This window comes from Lampetra fluviatilis, chromosome 64, assembly GCF_964198595.1.
Source record: "Lampetra fluviatilis chromosome 64, kcLamFluv1.1, whole genome shotgun sequence".
In the NCBI taxonomy this organism is placed as follows: domain Eukaryota; kingdom Metazoa; phylum Chordata; class Hyperoartia; order Petromyzontiformes; family Petromyzontidae; genus Lampetra; species Lampetra fluviatilis.
Window position 1 is genome coordinate 1,453,438 of NC_136338.1, and position 10,713 is coordinate 1,464,150.

Consider the following 10,713-nt stretch of genomic DNA (forward strand, 5'->3'; position numbering starts at 1 on the left):
AAATATCATATGGACACCACTGCGATTTTTGTTGATAATACAGTGAAACATTAACAATTTGCATTGTTTGCCCTGACTGCTATTTGTGGGTCAAAGCCCTTCCACATTCCTGAGGCAAGAGCCAGGTCCTTAACAGGACAGTCACTTTAAAGCTTTCGTGACTGCAGGGATTCATCTTCTTGGTTCTTTCGGTAAAGTCACGTAGAATGGAAATAATAAAATAACTAAATAAAACATAATAAAATAATTCTCACGACGTTTCGGCCACAACGCAAGCAGCCGTCCTCAGGTGAAGACCAGGTCTGTCGGGGAGATAGCGTCTGAAATGACGTCTGAAATGACGCTGTCTCCCCGACAGACCTGATCTTCACCTGAGGACGGCTGCTTGCGTTGTGGCCGAAACGTCGTGAGAATTATTTTATTATGTTTTATTTTGTTATTTTATTATTTCCATTCTACATGACTTTACCGAAAGAACCAAGAAGAGTTCAGTCACTGTTGAGGTGCAGGAGAATGAGGTGTGGAGTTGAGGCTCTGACACTGGCAGAGAATGACTACGTGGCAGGGTCTCCGAGGTTGCTTCACAACTCACAGCCTCCGTGAGTAATAGCTCAACTCAGGGGTGGCAACTAATCACGTTGCACTGCCCGCAACACAGCCTTGCCGTGCATCTAAAACGCCTGTTATGCATGCTGGTCACTTATCCAAGTACTACCAAGGCTCAACCCTGCGTAGCTTCCGAAATCTGATGAGACCAGGTGCTTTCTGGGTGATTTGATCAGGGGTAACGCATGTGCGTATGTTGAACTTCTTTCGCACCGTACGTAGCCAACCGTGATGATCGGAGGTATTACAATTCACAAATGCCTCAAACGGAATTCTGATATGACAAATGCACTATGTTGTGTGTTTAAGAATTGATTAACAATTCATCCAAATGATATACTCATAAAAACATGTAAATTTAAATATGACTCACAATGACAATTTTTGTATAAACTTCATAGGGGGGGTGAGATCGTGAAACGCCCAATTGAATTGGCTCAATAAGGAGCAAAAGTAAAAATGATTTCCTGCTCAAAAGAGAATGGGGGTGGTGCTAATCTCGTGTGTAGAGCCCTGAGGCAGTGGTGGATTCCACATTCCTGTTATAGGGGCAAGTATCCATAGAACGATCTGACAGTCATTGTTGATTGGAACTCGCAACCATCGCAATTGTGAGCCATTTACTCTCCTGGTGGGTTAATACTGGTAGGAACCTCCTGGTTACACCAGCCCACAGGGGATTATTGTGTCCGTCCGTCGTGCATCCAAAAATGGGAGGGGTGGGGCTGGGTGGAGAAGGGAGGGTGATGAGGGGCTGGGTGGGGAGGGGCTTGGTGGAAGGGTGGGGAGGGGCTGGGAGGGGAGGGGCTGGTCACCCCGTGGTGCCCTTATAAAACTCAACGTTTAACCTACTCACGCCGGCTTGTACCCGCCCTCACAGTCGGCCATATTTGCGGAATACACCACGCCGCCGTTGACCCTGGCCATTGACCGAGCAACCCAACGTTCTTACCAGCTCCCTCCACAGGAATGTGTTTAAGAAGACGCATTATAAAATAATCTCGTTGATTTTTACAAGAGTCATTTACTTCTGATCACTTACAGGTTTTACAGCATTTTGCTTCATCCAGCATAATCGTTCCCTAAACGAAAAAACAAAACAAAAATCACATTGCATATATTTTCAGCACACTTTTATTAACAGCACTTGACAGTCGTACATATGTATTCTATTGATGCGTTATAATAGGCATAAACCAAATGCACACAATTCCACCAGACACCATTAGCAACATCGCCCCCTACTGACCAACTAATGTCCACTTGCAGGCCAGTGCTGCGTCTTCTGGAGATTGGAATCAATGTGATGTAAAGTACTTTGATATGTTGGTGCATTTAAGCGCCATATATATACAAATCTTTATCCTCGTTTACAGATCCCATCAGATTCTGGTGTGTCAGTCTATGAATGTTTAAGGAACCCATTCGGGACAAGTATCAGGAGGAACCCTAAGGCTTAGTTTCAATATTCTGCTTATCCTGGCCTACATGTGGAGGGAACATGATTTAATTAAACTACACAGATACATTGTGGGACTAAGTATGCACTCTGATCTCTAAGTGTTTGAGAATGGCCCACAATAGTGGATATCACAGAGCAAACTCGGAGATCACTTAACAGTGACCTCGGTTTCACACAGCAGGAGGCAGCACTTTCCCGGCCACCTTGCTGTTATGTTCGTCACATGCCAACCCAAGCTACAGTTTTCATTCTCAGAGCTGGATTTTGCTGAACGTTAACGCGTTGCTATTTTTGCGTGGTGATCGACAACTGCGCTGAGCCCATCAATTCACTGCACTTGAGATGGCAGTTTAATCACAAAGTCAGGTTCTCGGCAGTGCCAGCTCATCGCTCTGACCTCTTGAGCCACTAGGCCACCTCCCCACAACACAGTTCTTAACACGGTGTCCTTAAAGTGCTGCTGTGTGCTGTTACCGGCAGGCAGTCGTCAGGGTTGAAATTCGGGGAGCACTGAACGGTTTGTGTCATCTCAATTGGCCCTCCAATGGAAGATTCACAATGCAAAGTCGTGCAGTTGTTTTGAGGGTCTTGCACAGTCTTTCCAGGCTGCATAAACACAAAACATGTGAAGATCAATAACAGTAACTACGCCCATGTTTTCTCACTTGAAAAATAACAAGACTTATGTAAAAAAAGACATGTTCTAGAAATTATGATCTTACCATTTTAAATCAAAGCGACTGGTGAACAGGGTGAACAAAAGACTCCCATAAAGTGTTTAGTGCCATGTTTCATAAATACCTAAGTGATTATTTGCCACGAAGAGTAATGTTCATCGCATCACAGTCAAACAGATATTTTTACATCTCAAGAGCTGCAATGAATTAAAATGAAGTGAAACCCGAATTTAATGTTGTGCTCTTTTTGTGCAGCCGTTGGTTACTGGGCTGAAAACTTCAACTCGATTACTCAGAACCTGGTTTAATCACAGGCGGCTGCATGGATTCATATCCAGGCTTTCAGACAGTGGTGGCTCAGTGTCTCGTACACTCACCGTTATATTTACCCAATGAGCCACACAGCCATCTCTACTTTGTGCATATATATGCTTCATATAGACACTGGGAATTAAAGTTTAAATATCAAATCTGTCCCAAGTGCTTTAAAGACACATTACCTCCAGCATGGTGACTGCTCCAGACATGTTAAAGACGCACTTTGTCTTCTCACACACTCCACAGCACTCCCCCTCTCTGTGGATGAACTCATTGCCCTGCAGGATTTGGGAGAGAGAAACAAGTGTCAAGGCATGGATATCACTAGTAGTGATTATTTTTGCATAAACGGAATGGTTACATTATAATATGAGAACGAATTGTGCAACCTGCTATGATATATTGATGAGAGACATAGATATTGACAAACAAAATGCTACAAAAGCTTAAATGAGGTGCATTGTCAAATTCAATGCGATGGTTTTATTTTGCAGTCACTGGGCGACTGGGCTCAGACCATCAACTCGGACAGGCACCTGAAACCCGAATTTGAACCCAGGTTTTCAGCAGTGCCCGGTCATTTGCTCTGACCTCTGAGTTACCCAGCCACCTCCCCACAACACACTTCTTAACACGGTGTCCTTGAAGTGCTGCTGTGTATTGTTACCAGTGGGCAATCTTTAGGATTCTTGTACTGGCACCAACCGGTTTGTATCCTCTCAATTGGCCCTCCAATGCTAGAGTCACAATGCAGAGTCGTGCAGTTGTTTTGAGGGTCTTGCACAGTCTCACCAGGCTACATCAACACAAATCACGTCATGATTAACAACTTTAACTATGACCATGCTTGCTCACTTGGAAAATAACTAACCAAGTAAAACAATATTGTAAAATTGCAGATTGTGGCATTTTCCACCATCTTTATGAACAGAACACTTCCACTAGGTATGTAGCACTCCGTTACATACACACAAACATGATATAACGTGGGTTACCAATCAGCAATTAGTAAACGTAATGACTTCATTACTCTTCATAATTTGGTTTAATCACAGATAGTCGAAATCTGAATTCCATCCCAGCTGAAAATTGTGCAAAGAAGCATACAGAAATGCGTGCTTGGAATGATCCTGACAGACAGAAAGGGTCAGATAACCCACGGTTATATTACGTCACTCAGCCACCTCTAACGAGCGTGTGTGTGTATACATGGCATTTAGGCACTGCTATTACATGGTAAGTATCGAGTCTGCACTAAGTGTTATATGGACACTTTACCTGTAGCAAGATTACTCTTCCAGACATGTTAAAAGTACAGTTTGTCTTCCTGCACTCGCAGCACACACCCTGTTGGTCCACGTACTCATATCCCTGCAGGATTTGAGACATAAACAATGAAAGGCATAAAGGTTACTCCTCGTGGCGAATTCTGTTTAATTGGGGTTGTTACCTTCTATAACATGTTTCTCACAAACATGGATATTGAAAAATTAAATTAACATTAATATTTATGGTTATGCTTGTATACCCAGTCTCAAGACTCTCTTTCAGGACTGCCACGTTTTGGAGTAGTGGGCAATGATTACTATGAACAATTCCAATTGAGCATTGCAATTACAACTCATGGACAGAAACAGTAACATTTAGGTCAGAGCATACATAATCTAGACAACATAACAAACATAATTGGGCTTCGCCAGGACACGTTGAGAGAAGGTATGATGACTGGTGGTCCAGATTAACCACAGAGAGGATGTCAACGAGAGAGATGGAGCAATGAGTTCAGCTCGTGTGCAAGATAGATTGTGTTATTGCAGGGCTGAGGGATGACAATGGCTTGGAGAGGCCTTCATCCAGCAGTGGATAGATTATGGTTATTGATTAAATACTGCGATCATTGCATATATGTATATACACAAACTTAAAAGACAGAATTCATGACCAAAGTTTTTGGCACTCCAGTTTGAAACAACACATACACTTGGTATTGTGTAGATTATATCCTTTGAGTCTCATCCATCTAACCTCCACGTGTCCATCATGGCATTCTGTGATTTTGAATATCGCTCAAGCATTTTAGTACAATAAATAAAATGTAAGCAAAGAAGGAATATGCTGATAACATTTCAACCATGCAGTTCAATCTGCAGTCTAACTACAATTACGTTATAATTGATGATACTTTTATGCCCACTGTATAAATAACATTTCCAACAAAATACCTTCATAGTACTGTATGCCATACATGTTTTATGAATAGTTGTAATTTTGTTCACGTATGTTTATATAAATTGCGTAAGTTTAAAAAGCCAATGACAAATCATGGTGGGACACCATTTATTGTTTACAGCTCTGAGCCAATGGCGCATATTCTACATTTCAATGGCAGGGCCAAGTCATTTCGTAGGACAATCACTGTTGGCTTCCCAACTACCCACATAGTTGTACCTATTTTATCACCCCCAGAGTGGGGTGATGATGATATGAGACAACTTCTGTCCAGGATTTAAGTTGAGGGATATGAACACAATGCGCTGCCCAACCAGAGAGATTAGAGATTGAGAGAGTCTACCTGTCAGGGAGAATAGGGATTGAGAGTCTGCTGTGAGAATGTTTCTTCTTAATGTCTGTGACATTTCCCACCCTGAGTTCGTATATGCCGCCACTTTAAATAAGGTCAGGCTACAACAGGGTTGGTCCTTCATTAGGATATTTGGTGAAATCTTTACTCTATTTTATTCCAGTGTGGAGAAAATCCAGGAGGGTGCATGCAGACAGAGTGAAACAGGTGTGCGGTCGATCTCACCGTTTGACAAGTCTGATTACAGATTATCTTCTCGCACGTGATCTTGTTAAACTTTGTTGCATCATCGGTCTCATTCGTGCACTCACAAGTGGAGCAATCCATCGAAGGCACTTGGGCGCTGACCTATGGAGAAACCGCAGACAATATTTGTAAGGTAGCCAGAAACCGCCACCAACAATTTCCCAAACTTTGTGGTCTGCCCATGGAGGGGGGGAGGTACTTGATATGTTTAACCCCCGTTGTGTAATTTGTGGATCATTTTTCAACTTTGGCAAATTTGAACCACGACGTTGACACACAATAGCCTACTCTTGCAAAATATATCATGGCATCTACAGCCATTGACGGTGCATTTTTTTTTTGTTAAAACACAGTCGGTATTAATCAGACTATTTTTCTGTACAAATATCTCCCATATAGCCTGTTAGGGCAAGTGCTGTTGGCAAGGATATATTAAGGTCGGGCACGGCCAAAGACAAAGACACACACTGTCACACACAGGCAGATCGTCAATGAAGGCAGTGACAACTCTTACCGGGTATCTTATTCCATTGTAAAGGCACACCCGCACTGAAACAAGCAAATAAAACACACATTTGAACAATGAGATGCAGATTTCCTTAAGGAAGTTAAAAAAATCACACACTTGCATAGGCAGGATCAATATTGCTCCCCACTTGGCATACTGGCAGGGTTAGAGAAGACTTCAGCCCCCCATGAAAAACCCACCCTGTTATCTATGGCATCTCTCCACTGAATTTATTTCATGCTTATGTGAACAGAAGTATCTGCAGCACATTGTACAAAGATAAGTACACACAAATACAAGCATGCACGCACACGTACGCAAGCTTGTGTGTGTGCACGCATATATGTATCGTCATTGAATATTTATCCTGTGCCTTCATGCGGTACATCTCAAGGCGCCTTGCGGCAGGGGACCCCCAATGGCAGTTGTCCCTGCTTAGCACAAGGTGAATGCAGAACTGGCCTGCAAGTGTGTGTTGGTCTGCCATTAAGTGGCAATGTTGCTATTTGTCTTCCCAATGAATAATTTTCAATTACAGTAATTTATCACATTTGGACCAAGACATTGGCACACATGGCCTAATATTTTTCGAATAGTCATGAGATCTTTAATGTCCACTGTAACGCAAACAGTTTGTATTTTTTATGAATACACCTGCAGTATTAATCAGGGCAGCCGCGGGGCTCGAACCACAAAGCTCTGCAACAAGCAGTAAACGCGCTTCCGCTCGGCCACGTCACCACACACAAGCACGCATGCACTTACTGCACTCGGGGCAGCAGGCGTCGCTGGGGTTTCTGATCGCCCAGCCGGGCTCAGTGCAATTATTGTACCCCAAGGGCGTGCACGCACGTGGTTTGCAAACCACGGAGCGCGTCCCGGCATTACACTCGCAAACGTTGCAGTCGCTGTCCCACACTTCGTTTAGCTGTGGGGGGAGAGAGGTGGAAGGGGCAGCGTGAGTTGCGCCTGTCCCAACCAATTTAACAGTCGTCTTTGTGAGAGGAGGATTGCCCCTTTTTCATGGCAATATGGAATTTCCACTACAGGCTGAGGGCCACCAATAGAGTCTAATGTCACCACAACACTGAACTGACCACGGTGGTGTAGCTTCAACTTTTATTTGTCAATTACATTTTAGGTCAAGTGATCGTTATATAACAGCTCGTGAGAACCCATTGAGACCAAAAGTCTCTTTTTCAAGGGAGATCTTTGCTAATACAGAACAGCGGAGCATAAAAGTGCAACGCAGGACCAAAGCAACATAAACGAAATCATAAGGGAGATTAAATATAATTTAACATTTAAACACAGTTATACATAAGTGAGACATCGCTCAAATACACTATTGTCAGAGTAGTGAATACAATGTTAGATTTCACAGACGCTTTGTCAATCCACTGATGAATTAAGGCCTCTCCAATTAGTACGAGTCATGGAGGTTCTTTACCCATCATCACACTGGTCAGTGCAGGTGGTTAAAATCGCGTGCCCTGAACCAGTTCTGATATAATTCGCCACTGATGTTAGCCGTGGGTTCGTAGCGCGGTACATAGATGACTGTGCCACTGCTCCCAGTGAATCTAACAGATCTTTACAAACTGAAAAGAAAGGTTTTTCAATTTTAAATCAGCTGCAGTGTTGTTCCACGTGTAAGGAGAGTCACGACTAACGGAAGCTTTCCAAATTTGCTATTTTTTTTGGAACATGACACAATAATTTTGAAGTAGTCTTAATTCATGGCGGTTTGTTGGAGAGGTCGAATCAAAATAAGAGAGTTCAGAGGCCACTCCTGGACGGGAACAAACAAGGAAAGCAAGGAAGAGAAGAATATGGGGGAGGCTTTTGCCTAGATATTATTGGTGATGATTTGTAAACGCCTTAAACACAAACTTAGGCCATTGCATGCTTCTCCTTATTGACAGCAGTAAGCAACCCATCAGAGAGATCACTGTGAAGGGCAGAGTAGATATCAGCAGAATTAAAGAATAAAAGAAACAAGATCTGGTTTAGATAGGACCTGGTCACCTAGATTGAAATTTTTTTTTTGCGTGTTACCGATTTCAAAATTAGATTGTATTCAGCACTCTTAAAAACCTCCAGATGCAATCAAGCATAGCCTAGGGTAAAAATTACATTAAAAAATGTGTCCCTGTTTCAATAGGAAATTTTGGAATGTTTTTGTTTTCAGCAAAGAGAAAAATTTCGCCTTTTTATCCCCTTTTGAAAGGTCAAAATTGACACCACTCACTCCCTCACTCAATTACTCTCGACTGGCAACTGTGTATACAAATATTAGATTCAGTGACACGTGTAGCATCGAGTGACCCAAGTTTTACCTTTTTACGTTCACCATTGGATCCAGCACAGCCTGAAACACAAATTCAGCAGTTGATTAAACATGTTTAAACAATTATCATGGCACTGCCATTTGCATCACCCTTATCACCATAATAATCATAATAACACACCAATTCCTCACAATATATTAAGCATTAAAAACTGGAAATTCAGCAGCCTGCGTATGTCACGTTGAGGTAGAGGCACTGTCTACGTACCACAGTCTGATACGCATAAAGACTCCTTCATTGAGGGGTCTGTAGAGGTGAAGAGAAACTCTCCTTCTGGGCAGAAGCATCCCTCATATGTTCTGTTGCTGATGTTGATGTCTGGGATGTCTCTGCGAATAGTTCATTGAAAAATACAGTAGTTAGGAAACTACCCTATCTTCTATATGATACTACAAGTAGTAGTTCATACAGTATTGTCTGCATCATGGTCATGATGATAAGAGCAGAACACGTGGTCGCATTTGGTGAACTGGTGTCCTTGCGTGTCAGTCTTCTAGTGCTCTGTTAATAATCTAAAAGACATTTTTACTTGAAACGTGCACAGTTGTTGCTCACTCCACAAAGAGAGAGACAACAACTCGGAGGGACGAACCACAGACAAGTGGGAAGGCAGCCAAGCGGTGGGGCCGGCACCAACAATTTCCCAAGCTCTGCAGTCGCCTAAATATGAAGATTTTATTGAGTAATTATGTGATTCTTTACATGTCGGAGGAAACTGTAGCGCTCACAGAAAACACACGGTAGCGAGGGGACCGACGCTCTATCCTATACAAATGGAACAGATGGGAGTTCCACATTATGCTGTCGCCTTCTCCGGGTGAGCCAGGGTATAAGCGCCTCCTCAACGCCCACGGGAAGGATTACAGGCCACTTATATAGCCACAGCCCCGGGTCGCCCAGCTGACAAAATTGTGCTCTCTTGTTTTTTAACAGAAACTTTGAAAACACATTTAATTCATTAAAATATTTCATGAAAAATATATTTCAGCCCCCCCACCCCATAAGGAATATTTTCACCTGCCGTGATTAGGTAGGGGGGTAGGGGGCAGTTGCGTGGCTGAGCCCACAAACACGAATGGCTCACAGAGTGATAGGAACCAGAGGCAGGGCCCTGACTCAGTTCCTTAATTTTTCTTGGGCCCAAGAAAACCGGTTGGTAGTAGCCATGAAAACAGCACACCATTTATGTAGAGACCCCATGAGACTGATGTGTCGATCTCCCTGTTTTCTTTTGACTTCATAGACAGACAAGAATACAGTACTTAAATCCCGATATCAATAAAATTCACATTTTACAATTTTAATACATCTTACTTCAAATTGCAGCTTTTATCAAAGGTTGTACTGCACTGATGGTAAACTCTTCCTTCTGGACAAGTGATATCTGTAAACAAAAACATACAGAATATTACAGTACACTGTAACAACACACAATCGTGAAGTACTAAAGATATGTAGATATTTATAGCTGATATAGCTTCACCACAACCATTAAACTTCACCACGCGAGTGAGTGCGAGTTGGTGAACTGTATTTACCACCCAGTAAATATTCCTCCTTCAGTGTGCAGAGGTAGCAAAGGATTATTAACATGGTGAGCCGAGTTTGATTCCCAGCCATGGCGAGTAATGTCAGAAACAATCCTACCCTCTCTTCACCAACCCTGACAAAATAGGGTGGTGAAGTACAGTCACACAATCCTTATGCATGACATCCATTTGTTGGATGGAGAATGGCTGGATCTTTTAAATGTACGGAAAAAAACACTTCACTGGAAGGGCACTTACTGCATATTCCATTTGTGTTTTCCCTCCATGGAATGCAGAAGCCGAGTTTTTCACATTTCTTGGAGTAGGCCTTGATACTGGCACATGCAGCATTGTTCGTCTTTTGTGCGCACTTGTCAAAGACGCAAGAATCATAATAGATGTCCGGGGACAATATTTTGTTGCAATCGGCGAACA

General features: G+C 42.7%; 1 long non-coding RNA gene across 1 annotated transcript; it reads right to left on the minus strand.

The window, feature by feature from the left end:
• Positions 1-3,763: 3,763 nt before the first annotated feature.
• Positions 3,764-5,888, minus strand: LOC144951867 (uncharacterized). The gene is made up of 3 exons (XR_013640535.1): positions 5,870-5,888; positions 4,342-4,434; positions 3,764-3,859 (listed from the first exon to the last, which is right to left on the minus strand). It is a non-coding gene; the product is annotated as an uncharacterized LOC144951867 (long non-coding RNA).
• Between the last annotated feature and the right edge of the window lie 4,825 nt (positions 5,889-10,713).